Source organism: Myotis davidii, unplaced genomic scaffold, assembly GCF_000327345.1.
Source record: "Myotis davidii unplaced genomic scaffold, ASM32734v1 scaffold210, whole genome shotgun sequence".
Lineage (NCBI taxonomy): Eukaryota > Metazoa > Chordata > Mammalia > Chiroptera > Vespertilionidae > Myotis > Myotis davidii.
The window spans coordinates 803,679-819,179 of NW_006282396.1; the positions used below are offsets into that span (position 1 = coordinate 803,679).

Genomic DNA, 15,501 nt, shown 5'->3' on the forward strand with positions numbered 1-15,501 from the left:
TGGAAACACAGGTTGTTATTATTTTTTGCCTGTGTTCATAGAGACAAACAGATTTTTTCTTTCTTTCTTTTTTTAAAAAAATATATTTTATTGATTTTTTGCAGAGAGGAAGGGAGAGGGATAGAGAGTTAGAAACATCGATGAGAGAGAAACATCAATCAGCTGCCTCCTGCATATCTCCTACTGGGGATGTGCCTGCAACCCAGGTACATGCCCTTGACCGGAATCAAACCTGGGACCTTTCAGTCCGCAGGCCGACGCTCTATCCACTGAGCCAAACTGGTTTCGGCCAGATTTTTTCTTATTGGTGTGTCAGTATTCATGTGCTAAACTCACTGTCATTTAGAATTTCTTCTGAAACGTGCGCGCCAAGATGCTGCCATTTCCTCCACCTTGTATGTGTCTCTTTTGCATCACTTTGGGGCCTCTATTTTACCCACCTGAATCCTAGAACCTCTGGGCGTGCCTGACTATTGCCAAAACACAAGGTCCGGCAGCTACCCATATGCCATAGGACTCCCATAAGACCAGCAAGATGTACACATTGTTAAGTAAATGACTCACGGTTTCTTGGACATGCCAGTTTCCTTTCATCCCATTCCATTTCTCTACACTCATTTCATCCACAATGGCCTTTGGCTTAGACAATGATAGAGTCTTGTTTTGGGTCTCTCAATCTCATCTCTTGCCCCTTGACAATCTTCTCAAGACTTTTAAATACCTATTTTAAAAAATTAACTTGGCCGAAACCGGTTGGGCTCAGTGGATAGAGCGTCGGCCTGCGGACTGAAGGGTCCCGGGCTTGATTCTGGTCAAGGGCATGTACCTGGGTTGCGGGCACTTCCCCAGTGGGGGATGTGCGGGAGGCAGCTGGTCAATGTTTCTCTCTCATCGATGTTTCTAACTATCTCTCTCCCTTCCTCTCTGTAAAAAATCAATAAAATATATTAAAAAAAATTAACTTGGATCAGACTATTTTGCTGTTAAAAACATTTTGATATTTGAAGGACAAAAACTTCCCAGTGTGGCCTATATTAGCTGACAGATCCATCTCAACATCAGTAAATTATTCTTTTTTCTTATCCGCATCAGAGTCTTTCTTTTTTTCAAAAATATGTTTTATTGCCCAGCTGGTGTGGCTCAGTGGTTGAGCATCAACCCATGAACCAGGAGGTCATGGTTCAATTCCCAGGAAGTCCTGGGTTGTGGATTGATTCCCAGTAGAGGGTATGCATTGATTTCAGAGAGAGGAAGGGAGAGGAAGAGAAGATTAGAAGCATCAGTGATGAGAGAGAATCACTGATCAGCTGCCTCCTGCATTCCCCTCCTGGGGTGAACTGGAAGTCACTGAGTGCCGGAAGCCAGTCCATCCTTGCTAGCCCCTTAACTAAGTGCCAGGCGGGTAGTTAATCACTTTAACTAAGAACAAGCACGCTTAAGCTAACAAACACCCTAACCTTTGGAATAGAATGGATAAGATTAAAATCAACTGGAATAAATACAGATGTAACAGGAGAATAAAGAACAGGAATAAATACAGATGTAACAGGAGAATAAAGAACAGAACCAGAACCTGGCTATGCTGCTGAGCGCTGTCAACTGAGCGCTGTCTCCATGTCTTTTCTTCTTCGCTGACTCCGTCCACACCTTTGGGAACCCCTGGACCTGCTGGGGCAGGACCCCAACAAGTGGCGCGGCCTGCCGGTGGGAAATGGCGGAGTATTTGGCCTCCATCTTCGGCACCGAGAAGGACAAAGTCAACTGTTCATTTTATTTCAAAATTGGAGCATGTCGTCATGGAGACAGATGCTCTTGGTTGCACAATAAACCCACCTTTAGCCAGACCGTTGCCCTCTTGAACGTTTACCGTAACCCTCACAACTCTTCCCAGTCTGCTGACGGTTTGCTCTGTGCTGTGAGCGATGTCGAGATGCAGGAACACTATGATGACTTTTTGAGGAGGTTTTCACAGAAATGGAGAAGTACGGCGAGGTGGAGGAGATGAATGTCTGTGATAACCTCAGAGATCACCTCGTTGGAAACGTGTATGTGCAGTTTCGCCCTGAAGAAGATGCGGAGAAAGCTGTGATGGATTTGGACAACCGCTGGTTCAACGGGCAGCCCATCTACGCTGAGCTTTCCCCGTGACCGACTTTCGGGAAGCCTGTTGCCGCCAGTATGAAATGGGAGAGTGTACACGAGGCGGCTTCTGCAACTTCATGCATCTGAAGCCCATTTCCAGAGAGCTGCGGCGGGAGCTGTATGGGTGCCGGCGCAAGAAGCACCGATCGAGGTCCGGCCCCGGTCCCCGGAGCGTCGCTCTCGGTCTAGAGACCGTGGTCATGGCGGTGGCGGAGGCAGGGTGGGACGGGAGCGTGACAGGAGGAGGTCAAGAGATCGTGAGAGGTATGGGCGATTCTGAGCCAGGCCATTTTCACCGTATGCCTGCTAGCAAGTGTTGTAGTTGCTTGAGTAAACCAGTTCATAATGGGAATTAAAAAAAAAATCATTTAAAAAATAAAAAAGTCGTTGGACCCCAACAACTGAGAACAACTTGCTTCTTTAGATGGCGTTGGTCATGCCGAGCACTAGAAACCATTTGCCTAACACCCCACACCTCTCATTACTCTCTTTCACTGCACCTTATGCATTCCCTTCACAGCACATTAGTAAGGTATATATTTATGTTAGTTCTCCTCTTCTGTACCGCCCACTGGGTTATCTATGCCATGTAGGTAGGAAAGTATCTATACCTAGTATCTAATACAGTGCCTGGAACATTAATAGGTGCTCAATAAATACCAGTAGAATGAGTTAATGAATGAGAGAGTAGAAGAAAATGACAGTAAAACTAAAAAGAAAAAAAAAGATACAAATAAATAAAAATAGCAAAAAAAAAAATAAAAATAAAAACAAAAACGAAAAAAGAAAAATTAAAAAAAGATACAAAAAGAATAGATATGGCTCAAGAATGGAAGCTGGAGGAGCTAGGCTAAACCCCAGTGGTGAAGTGGTGAAAATCACCTACTCATTAGTTTGCATACTAAATCTTACAGCAGTACAAGTGGTTACACAGAATGTAGAAACAATAAAAATAATTATGATACTCTTTGCTATACAATAAAAAACCCTTACAGGAACTCTAGTCTCTCGCAAGTGGACTAACATTTGTTAAATTAGATGCCACAATGGTAAATAAAATACTTGCATGTTTTTATTAGGATCTATGAAATTGATATATCTATGATACGCCAGATGTCTTAGTTTTTAGGGCTACCATAACAAATTACGGGCTTACCTAGTTATATTTCACATTGCTTTATTGTATTTAACAGATGATTTGCATTTCACAAATTGAAGGCAAGGCCCTCTGCCAACAAAAAGATTATGACTCACTTGAATGCGATACTTGCTTTATTGTGGTGGTCTGGAACCTAGTGAGCAATATCTCTGAGGCATCTCATAACGAAAGGCTTAAACAACAGAATTTTACTTTCTCCAGGTTCTGGAGGACGGAAGTCCAACATCAAGGTGTTGGTAGATTTGGTTTCTTCTGAGGTCTCTCTTTTTTGCTTACAGGTGATTGCCTTCTCACTGTGTTCTCACATGGTCTTTTCTCTTTTTTGTGGGGAGCCGATATAGGGTTAAGCCTTGGACTGACCTGTTGGCAAAGTCACAAACAGGTCTTCGGAGTCTTAAACAACCCAATCCCAGAGGTGGCCGCTGATTTACATGTGCTGTCATTTAAAAAATAAAACTGGGGGAATTTTCCAGAAGCTGGTCCGGTCTTGCTGCTTGACACAGTCGCTGCAGGGAAGAATCATCTGCACAGCTTATGTTTCAAGGGACCTGGCATATATGGCGTATGTTTGCTCCCCCTCTTAGTGCTACGACACAGGGCTGTCCCAGGAAAGGCAAGCAGCAGGGCTGGGAGGACATAACCTCTACTCTGGGTAGGATAATCTCCTTCAGTCACTTCCTTGTAGCTTATCAGTATAGCGGCGATCTTGGAATAGCCCTTATAATGGAACACAGAGATTAACCTAGACAGGATTAAACTCAACAGAACTAGAGACAGGATTTTTGGTAAAGGTCAGATAAGAAACTATGGTAATGAAACAAGGAACTGTAGAAGGTTACCCAAAACATACCATGATGTGATTATAGAGGCATGCTTATAGGATCAAATGGTATAAATACAGATGTAACAGGACAATAAAGGAAGAACCTCGCTACGCTGATAAACTGAACACTGTCTCCGTGTCATTCATTCTTCGCCGACTCCATCCACACCTTTGGGAACCCCTGGACCTGCTGGGGCAGGACCCCAGCATTTTTTGCATATATTCCGGTGTCTCTTCCTCTTCTTATGAGGACCCCAGTCATATTGAATTAAGGCCTCACCTTTATGACCTTACTTAACCCCAATTACCTTTTTCAAGACCCTCTCTCCAAATACAGTCACATTGGTGTTAGGGGTTGAATATATGGATTGTTTTGGAGGGGAGGGAGGGGACAAAATTCAGTCTATAACAGCAGAGAAACTTCCGAAATGAGAAAAGTTAACTCCAAAGATATTAAGGTTAGAGTAATCTCCAGAGGCCAAAATTTACCTTGTACTTTTGAGCCTCATCTTTAAAAAAGAATGTGAACATGTTTTGGTGAGGCCTCTAAATGTTCTATTAATGCCATGGTCCTATATAAAAAAGGACCTATAAGTGCTTGCCAGTACTTGGAGATTTATCTAGGCTCAGCCTCCAACAATCCCCTGGGTACGCTCTTATTCTTGTTTGGTGTTCCTGATGCTTTTAGCTCTCCACCAGGCCTTTTCACATTGATCCCTAAGACTCCTTGCTTGGCTTTTACATAATTTGCCTCAAATACAGCCCTGCTTCTCACCCTGCAACCTCAGGCCATCCAAGTATGCTCCTGTCAGCCTAATCTTACAAGGAAGAGAGATTGGATCTCGCTTTGTCATGGAGAGTAAAACTGAGCTATTTTGTACTTACTATAGGAGAAACCAATTTGAATTGAATTAGATTAGTGAAAGACTATAATTATATATCATTCAGAGAAAAACACCATCTTATTAATTTGAGATTTGCATAATGAATGGCAAAATCAGTGCAGAGTCTAGGCAGAGTGCTGTCAAGAATTGAAATTGTTGGGTTTGTACTGTACGTAACAGCATTGGAGAGCTAGTCATACTTAAAGGGTAGTCACACAAGCACTTTCTGATCCTTGAAAGTGAAATAGAGTGTTAGCAAATTATGAAATGCAACGATAACCCTGAAGAGATGAAAAAGAACCATAACCTTGAAGAAGTGAAAATAATGATTTTTATGCCATAAACAGGATAGTTTGTCAATACCATGTCTGTCTCAACTCTCCATTACTTAGATATTGCTGAATAGATAGAAGCTATACGCGTTTCTCATGGCAAGGACATGCAGACATTGCTTCCAGCTACAGGAGACTGAAAACTGGCTAATGTTTGAAGTATCCATTGAAGGTTTGTAGAAGCAGATGGTTAGAAATGTGCTATATTTGAACTTTAAAACTGCTTTGAAGAAACATACTTGTCTCAAGTGTCTGAAGAGCAGAGATTTGTCTTAAGAAAATCGGTAAGTGTGACAATTTGAAGTTCAAGAAGTTCTGGACGGATGAGGAATTACCCATAATCTAGTTGCTATTTAACATATAAGTTAAATCACTGTGGCCATCTCTTTAGACAAGCTTCGTAAATTTCCAGGGATATTAACTCCAAGATCCTAAATGCTCAAGGCAAAGAAAGTAAAAGAACTAATAGAGTTACAAGGTCTCGCAGGAAGCTAAGTATATTATTAACATTCATAAGAAAATTTCCAATTTAATGACCTGGAGAAAATAATATTTGGGTTTAATGATTCTAACAAAAGACATCTCTCTAATAATGAGTAAATAATATCCATTTGATCTTTACCTTGTGGTGGGGCTGGACTATGGTGAAGATTTGTAAAGTAGTTAACACCTCTTTTAACCTTGGAAAAGCATTGTGTGAAGTAGCCTCATTATAACTGACTTCAATGTCTTCAACTTTAAGACATCACATTCTGAAAGGCAGCCATGTTAGAATAAATGTATTACTGTGACCTGTGACTTATACATCAGAATTTTTGAGAGAACTGAAGTGTGAAAAATCATTTAACCAACAAGATATTTTTTTGAATACAAGGCCCAATTAGCTTTATTCTTTTTTCTATACCCCACCAATTAAATAAACCAAATTCATACCCCTTCTCACCCCGACCCCCTTCTGTTGATAATGCTATTTGGACTTGATTGTTTCTGCTCCCTGGGCATTGTGCGTGACAGGCATGAGCTGAAACAAAACTACAAATTCTATTTAGTTTAATTTGATGCAGTTTTTTTTTTTCCAAATGAAGTTTATCTTCATCTCCTTTATAATTGTTACTGGTGATTCTTTGCCTTAGAACTCAATTATACTGTCAAAACTGAACTTTGAGCAAATGAAACCACGGAGACCCAGAAATTTCAATGAGTTCATGAGTCCAGATACTAGTGTGACTGGCTTATTGAACAGTCTGAATCTGGTGACATAGGAGCATGAAAATGTTTTCTCCCTCCATTGCTTTTAATCACGCTCTGTTGCATTTTCCCTTCTTCCCTCTTAACTACCTCTTGGGCACATGTAGGTGTTAAAGCTCAATCCAGTCCAACTCAAGCCTCATCTACCTTATTCCCAAGAGATGCCTGGCCTATAGCTGAATAGATTAGTACTGGGAAGGTGGGGTGGTTAGCTCCTACACTTCTCCTGGCTACTCTGAGTTGGGGCAGTGGGTAGGGAACAGAGTAAAAAGGCGGAGTCCTTGCTACTTGCACCATTGCAATCTTCTCTTACACACTGCAGCTTTCCCAGCCCACTATGTTGGATGGCTGATCTCTCTGTGTGTAAGCATAAGGGGCTGTTTATCTTGGGATCCATCTATGTTTGGGTTTTTCTGAGGCCTTTGCAAGACGGCCTCCAAAGTGCACAGTTGGCCTCCATAGGAACTGTGATTCTGGCTTCTGCTTTTCCACACCAGTTCCCTCTTCTTGCTTCCCAGCCATCTCTCCAGTTTCTAGATCCTACTTGAATAATAATAAGGCCGCTCAGGCCCACCTACCTAGCAGATATGCCCGCTCTGACCCAGTGGAAAAGACCTATCGTGGGCATGACAAAGGGTGGGACTGCAGGTTTTCCCTATGTGATGTCCCCTTTTGTCCTGCCACCTTTCACTGATTCTTATCTCCTTTAGCTCATTCAGGCACAGGCGGGTCAAGACTTAATTAGCAAGCCTACTTCAAACACTGCCTCATTATGAGATGCATCTCCCCTTCCTACAGGCCTCTGCATCTCAGCTTGGGGCCCAGAGGGAGTCTTCTCTCCATTCTATGCGGTGAAAAGGAAAAGCTAAAGTTCTTCTCTTTAGATGGACTTCTCTCATGTCTTATGACTTTTTTGGATCCCCACCTAGTCATTTGCTAACCAGCGCAGGAAGTGAGGATGGCAGGTGGAGCATAGATGGGTTCAAGGTGTTGCCTCTTGCTCTGTCTGAGGATGTGTCCAGCTCAGTCGTTTTCCTTTCCCATATGAATGATGGAATCCTTCCCTTGTCCTTGCCTCCACTTAACCACCTGTTCTAGTAGGAAATGACCAACCTGCTGACAATAGCCCAGACCAGCCTGGGCCATGGTTGGGAATCTGCAGAATCGAATGAGAAGACTGGAAACAAAGTGTTGCTGCCCTGAGGCTGCTTTTGGGGATACTGATTTTAAGCTGTTTATTAAGAAACAAGGCTCAGAAAGAAACTTTGACCCTCCCACATTTCCTGCCTGTGAGATGGAGACAGAGAAAACTGCTTCAGGAAGGAGATCTTAGGATGCTGCCTTAGCCTAATTGGAATTAAGTATGGTAAATAAGAGGGCTTCCGGCAGGGCCTCTTAGCTAGATACCCTTTGTGTCCTACTGTTTTTGAGTCACCTAGAAAGAATTTGCCTGATGTGTACAGGGTGAGGCAAAATTAGGTTTATAGTTACTCTTCTGGAAATAATATAATAATTAATAAGTAGTGATACAAGAATAAATGCAGTGTTTCATGTACTGAGGACTGTAAATCTACTTATGACCCACCCTGTATATTCCCCTTTTCCTCACCTACCTTTACATGGCCCATTTTTCACTTCTGAAATCTAATACCCTGCCCCCATCTTTTTCTCCTTTGTCCAAAATATCTTATAGACCCAATGTTGCCTCACTGCCTTTGGAATTTTCATGCTTCTGTGAATTCCCCGTGCACATGTGTTAAAATCGGATTTTCTCCTGTTAATCTGCCTTTGTTAATTTGATTATTAGCCCAGCTAAAAGAACTTAGAAGGTGGGAGGAAAAGTATTAAAATTTTTAGCCCCCACAGAGATGATTCCAGAAAAAGAGGGCTGGGACCACAGTCCTATAGACAACATTCTTCCAGCCCCTCCCTGCTCCGCGGTCAGTGGCACATCTCCAACGAGGGGCTGGTAGCAAACACAGCAACCCCCTGCAGTGACACCTCAGGATGTTTGCTTCCAGTGAGCTACTACTTAGGATTTGGTAATTATAAATTATTATAAATTATAAATTATTCCATTAGCTCGTGACATATGAATGGCCACTTTTTTCCTAAATAAATAATGGTCAAATATTGGCAAGTCCATAGCGTTAAACCTAATTAAAATGTGGATTTAGTCATTGTCAAGCAATCCTGTTTTTTTGTTAGAGTTCAGAGTTGAAAACCTCCTCTGACAGTTTTGGAGAGGAGAAAACTTGGGGGTTTTCATCTGAAGTCCCTGACTTCCGCTGTAGGCAAAACTGATGACTTCCCCTGCTTACTGGAGGGAACTTAAACAGAGATGAAAAAGCAAACTTTAACAAGAAGATTTTTTTTTCTTTAAATTTGGAAGAGAATTTATCAATTTGAGGAATGGTTTTGGCACATACTTAAAAATATTTCAAGATTTTTTTGTTTGTTTGTTTGTTTTTTTTTGAATAGGAGAATACCACCTGTTATCCAGAAAATAATAATGTATAAGAAGTCCGGGAAAGCTCTTAAAATGTGTCAGTTGTAAAATATTCTATCAAGTGAAATCAGGTGGAATGTCTCCATATTACATTGTCGGCTTCTGTCATTACTACTTGTTACCATGCCCACAGAAACTCTGGTGTGTGGAACGTAGGTATTCTCATGAGGTTGTTAGAGCAATAAACAGTATCACAAACAAAAGACCCTTTGTGCCAACATGGAAGAGAGAGAACATAATTTTCATATTGGCTACTTATCAGACTTGCGTGTATGTAGGATAGCACTACGTGAAAAAAAAAGTGACTGCAAAGTTTAGACAGAATTTTACACACATTTATACAAAAAGTCAGAACGCCAGGGGATTCCTGAGATGCCAGGGGATTCACTGTGACTGTCCTATACGCACCTTGTGAGAGACCCTGGGCTAATTCTAACACTTTCAAGGTCAGAAGGCCCACAAGCGTACACTGTGAAATTAACAGATGATTGAGCCTTTTAATTGGCCTACTGTATGCTCAAGGAGATATCCTGATGAGGGGAGAGGGGAGGGTGTGTTGGCAGAAAATATCAAAGAAAATGACATCCTTATACTCATACAAGGTGCAGGTGAGAGTTCATTGATAATTACACTCCTTTGATCAGTTTGTTGCTATATATCCTGAAACTTCAACACATTCATATCCTCTGACCCAGCAAGGCAAGTTCGAGGAGTCATCTATCTATATAAAAGCCTAATATGCAAATCGACCAAAGGGTGGAACTACTGGTGGAACAACCAGTTGCTATGATGTGCACTGACCACCAGGAGGCAGATGCTCAACGCCACCCGCCTTGGCTGGCCTGGCCCCCATTGCCCCACCAGGCACCCCACAGATCGGCCCTGATCGCTGGCCAGGCCTAGGGACCTACCTGTGCATGAATTTTGTGCACCAGGCCTCTAGTATATATATGATCTAAATCTTCATATCTAGACATACATAGAAAAAAATAATTTAATAGGGGTGTGTTTACAGAATGTATGAGAGATAACTGATATTTTACTTTGTGCTACTTTCTATATTTTCAATAGTTAAAATTTTTATTCAGAAGAAACAAATGTTATTAAAAAAATAAAGTGAAGTAAACTAGTGAGCTAGCATTTAATAGTAGTTGCTGTTCAAGGCTATCTAACTTTTTAAATGAAAAATCCTTCTGAACTCTCCATTTGTCTTGTAAAAGGGACATCTGTTTTCATAGCTCTCTGGCTGTATAATTAATTTATATATATTTTCTCTGAGTACCTTGGGCCTACTTTTATAAGTGCACTCTGTTACAACTCCCTTTGATCTTGAAGAAGCGTCAGACCAGGAGTTGGAAATCAAAATCATAACTCCAGCTCTGTTATGATCTGGTGAGAAGTCTGTACACACATTTCTTAACTTCTGCCCACCCTGGCTTGCATGCCATTGGACAGAGTATGGACAGCGGAGCCCAAAGTACTATAGCACGCTGCTGGATTCACTCTCCCACAGGCAGTGGATCAGGAGAATCCAAACCTAGGAAGGGGCAGTTATGAGGGCTTATGTGGGTAGAGGAAGGGAAGGGAGTTGCCATCATTCCAATCTCTCCCTTTTCCAAGGAAAAGGAAGCAAGGAAAGACTTTTTTGTTTCTCTGTAGGATAAAATCTTAAGTTGTTTCTCTTCTCTGTAATGAAAGAAGTGGGTGGAGTTGTCAAAGCAAATAGAACACACTGATGAAAGATATCCTGAAGGGCTAAGCTCTTCTCATGGTTTAAAAACCCACTTTCAAATTAAAAATTTAGGCAGAATGTTCCAGTTTGTCTCTAGTGTCTAATAGACAAGCTCTAATGATAAGGATCTTGCTTTTTAATTGAGAAGATACAAGACAGTTTTAAAAAAGGATGCTTAAACCTATATGCATAATATTTGAAAAAAAGTATTTAAAATGTTTGAATATTGGTAATTCACATATGGCACATCTGGTGATTCTTAGTTAAAGAGATTATCCCATCACCCGGGGACCCAATGCTGCTTGTTAAACTTCATAGCATTATTTTTAATATTTGAAGATTGACCACTAGATGGCACTTAAAATCCACGAGACTCTGAGGAATGCTTCAACTGGGAGGCAAAAGACACTGGACAGGAATACAACCTGGGTTCTCAGAAGGCTATTATCTACTTTGCAGGAGAAGAAGAAAAGCAGACCCAAGATTACTTTGAGAGAATTGGAGAAGAGGATTCTTAAAGCGAACCTATAAATGATAGAACATTTCTCTTTAAATGTAATTTCCCTTCACCTAAATTGCTATTGACGAACAAGTTTTTAGTATTAAGACAACAGGCTGTTGGACTAATGAGGGTTTGGTATAAACAGTGAAGGGCCATGTTCCCTCTGAAAAGGTCTGGAGCATGCGCAGGGAATTTAAATGTGGGGTTTAATCCCAGCTTGGTGCCTGCTCTTGTTGATTGGCACCAGGCTCACTGTTCTTTTTGCCTGTGGTTAATTTGGTTTGTGCTCCTCTCAGACATCAGGGGAGCTAATCCCAGCATAAGGACATCGTGATGCACAAAAAATGGAACAGTAGAATGTAACGACTGATTTCAGAGACATGGCCACAGCCAACTAATCTTACTGGATGTGGCACTTGGACATGGATGGAGTAGCAGGTGAACTTGAAGGAGCAATTGACTCATTTTTTGGCCAAGGTATTATGCAACAAAAGCAGAGACAACAAAACAACAGCCAGACCTGCAGTGCTAGGCACCAGGCAGTGTGTGCAGCCAGCAAGCAGAGGAGGGGGGGAGGGGGAGGATGGCAGGAGCTGGAGTTGGGGAGGATCTAGTTCAAACTGTACAGCCAATCACCAGTGTGACCTTGGGCAAGTCAAGGTCTTTAGGCCTGTTTCCTCACTTAAATATTGAAGAGTTTGGTTTGTATGATTTCTGATGTTCCTTATGAAGTTTCTAGATCATGTCAGGACATAATCTGTTTTTTTTTTAAAAAAATATGTTTTTTTATTGATTTCAAAGAGAGGAAGGGAGAGGGAGAGAGAGAAAAATCAATGATGACAGAGGAACATTGATCAGCTGCCTCCTACACGCCCCCTACTGAAGTTGGAGCCCGAAACTTGGGCATGTGCCCTGACCTGGAATCAAACTGTGACCTCCTGGTTCATAGGTTGATGCTCAGCTCAGCCAGGGAGATGCAATCTTCACTCCTCCCTGGAAAGTGAAAGCACACTCTCCTATCCAGAGGGGAGCTGGCTTATATGGCCAGGAGACCCCTCCCTTGGTCCCTGACTGGTCTACCCTCATGCAAATGAGGACTCCAAATCTTTGCAGTTTGATTGGTCAGAATAGAGCCACTCTGATTGGCCAGAGCTGTGCAGCTATGATTGGATGGGGGCAAGTCTCAGTCTTAATGGATGAAATAGGATTCTAGGAACTCCATTATAAGGGCTGGCTCAGATAACAGTGTAGGCAGGCAGTTCGGTGCTGGCTTCTCCATGAAGGGCAGTTTGTGTGAGAGGCCCTTGTGCAGAAATGGCTGCTAGGCCCTTTTGTTAAAATTTGAGCCCAGTTAGCCACTGGGAGGCCTTCTTAGTAGGTGTCTTCCCCCCCCCAACCCTGGGGATCATAGTCATCACAACAATTTATATGGGCATAGCAGAGATTTTATTTTCTTGTTTTCTACAACAAGACAGGGAGGCTGAGAAATTGGTCGATGTCCTGGGTCAAGTCTGGAGGTAGCTTACTTTTTCAGCTCAATGTGACTGACACTCTTGTCAGCTTCACCTAGAAGCCGGTGGGAAATGCAGACTCTCAGGCCTCATCCGGGAACTAGTGAAGCAAAACCTACATTTTTTTTCACCTATGCATTTTTAACGAGAGCCCAGGTGATTTATATGCACATTAAAGGCTGGGAAAAACTGTGCTGTACCACGCTGCCTGAAAAGCCTGCTGACCACAAGACAGCTAATTTTATAGCTTTTCTATATGAGGACATCCTTGAGCTGAGGGGTGGGGCTGATATCTTCCTCCCACAGATGTCCATTCAGTATCTACTATGTCTATGTCACTGTTCCCCTCCGGGGTAACGGAGAGGAACAACAGTGAGAAGATCTCTGTCCTCATGGAGAAGCAAAGGAATTACTTACATGAGTTGTTCTTTCTTGTCCTCTTCTTATATCTTCTATTTCAGAGTAGAATTTTAGGGAGTAAGATGAGGCTGGCAGCCTTTAAAACTTTAAGACTGGGTTTCTCAACAGCAGCACAGCTGACATTTTGGGTCGGATGATTCTTTGTTGTGGGGAATTTTCTTGTGTTACAGGGCATCTAGCCGCATCGCTGGTCCCTATCCACAACATAGAAATTCCTTAGTTGTGTCAAGCAATCATGTCTCCAGACCTTGCTAAATGTTCCTGGAGGCTGATCTGAGAGGAGCTGGAAGTAGGTTTACAGTTATAATACAAATAAATAATACAATACTTACTAAATAATAATACAAGAATAAACTCTGTGTTTTGCATAGTCACAACTGTAAACCTACTTTTGCCCACCTCTGTATAGTCAAGAGGAAGGCAGCCAGGAGCCAATTCTCAAGTCTGATTGGGTATAAGATTTCTAAAAAAAAAAAAAGTGGTAAATGAGAACTTGAGATTTTGTTCTCACTGTCAATCCCCTTCTCCATAGTAAGGAAGTAGATATGAGTTTCAGAGCAGATCTATACAAAATAAAGTCGTGTCCATGTACTTAAATTTGTTTAGAATTTTCTCTAAGGGACGTGCAGAAAAGTAGAAGATAAGAAATCTTTACAGTTTCTAAATTCAAAAACTCTCTAAAATTAATTAGAATTATCTCTCTGGACAGTTAATAGTCAAAATTATACGCCCCCCCCTTCTCTTTTGATACTACACTTGATCTTAGCCAAAAGGCCGAGAAGCGATCCCCCTTCTCTTTTGGGTGCCAAGTACAGTGGTGTTGCATGTCACACATTGAGCCTCCCAGAGGACTCATAGATAGGTTTGTACTTCACTGTAGATCCCCAGACACCGAGATGCCTTTTTCTTCTTTGGAGTCAGTACGATTTAAATAGTACGCTCAGAAGATCCCTTAGCCACTAGCATTGTCACGTGCCTTGTAACATTTACAGGTGAAAGAGAAATGACTTATGGAGTGATTTTGGTACAAACAAATACCACCAAAATGAAACGAGAGCATTTCTCTTGGACAAAAGCCAACGCAGAACAGAGTTGTACAAACCCTCTGCATCCCTGTATTGTGCGTGCAGGAAGATGTAACCTTTCCACATTCTGTGTAAATTCCAGAAGGCTAGTCCGTCTTGACTCAGTTGTAGATTGACCTCTGCCCTGTAGGGACTAGAATTGACTTCCTGAAATCCCTCTTCAAACTGAAAATCTACTCTCTCAACCCATTTGTTTAACCCCTGTGACACGTGTTAAAGCTGTGAACGTTTACATGCGGGAGGGATGCTGAAGGTGGGCTTGAGCAGCAGGGGGAAATCTTGGTCCCACTCACAGCCTTTCTGCCGACTGGCAACGTGAAGTGTATTATTGAAAAAGGCTGGCAGCTCAAGGCATTGTTTGGCTTTCTTCCTTGGCAACTGCAGGCAGCAAACTGTAGGGAAGTTTTCCCCTAATCTGCTGGCACTTTCTACCCTGGTGAAATTCAATATGTAGTTTGTGGCACACTGTTCCCTAAGAAGTGAATAATTAACTCGGAGTAATTTCTCCGCTACCATGTTTTCTGGCATGTTTGCCTACTGTGGAGAATATAGGTATCCTGTTTCAATGAGCACCAATAACCATTTTTCTCTGACGGCAATTGGAGTAAGGTAGTTGGGAGTACCCAAGTGAAAATACCAAGTGTAAGTACAGCCCTTAGGCAAGCTGCAAAGCCTATTTCCTTGCTACACAGTGAATGGATTAAGAACCCATTGGCATTACCCAAAAGCAAGTTAGGAATGCAGAATCTTGGGCCCAGCATACACCTATGGAGTCAGAATCTGCATTTTATCAAGATCCCCACGTGATTCGTGTACAAATTTAAATTGAAAAAGCAGCACACTCTAGAACTCAATCTTGACTGCAGGTTAGAATCTCCCTGGAGTCTGGAAATATTTTGATGCCCAGGCTAATCCCTAGACCAGCAGTTCTCAACTGGGGGTGACTTTACCCCCAAGTGGACATCGGGCAACATCTGGAGACTTTTTTGATTGTCAAAACCAGGGCTGGGCAAACTTTTTGACTCGAGGGCCACAATGGGTTCTTAAACTGGACCGGAGGGCCGGAACAAAAGCATGGATGGAGTGTTTGTGTGAACTAATATAAATTCAAAGTAAACATCATTACATAAAAGGGTATGGTCTTTTTTTTTTTT

At 42.0% G+C, this 15,501-nt stretch overlaps 1 long non-coding RNA gene and 1 pseudogene across 1 annotated transcript in view; both read left to right on the forward strand.

Moving 5' to 3' along the window:
* The first annotated feature begins 1,697 nt into the window (after window positions 1-1,697).
* LOC102765718 lies at window positions 1,698-2,422 on the forward strand (annotated as a pseudogene).
* Window positions 2,423-4,989: 2,567 nt separating this feature from the next.
* LOC107181953 overlaps window positions 4,990-15,501 on the forward strand; it is a 26,341-nt gene continuing 15,829 nt past the window's right edge. The window contains exon 1 of the long non-coding RNA XR_001512667.1: window positions 4,990-5,001. This is a non-coding gene — a long non-coding RNA (uncharacterized LOC107181953). The remainder of the gene's footprint in view (window positions 5,002-15,501) is intronic.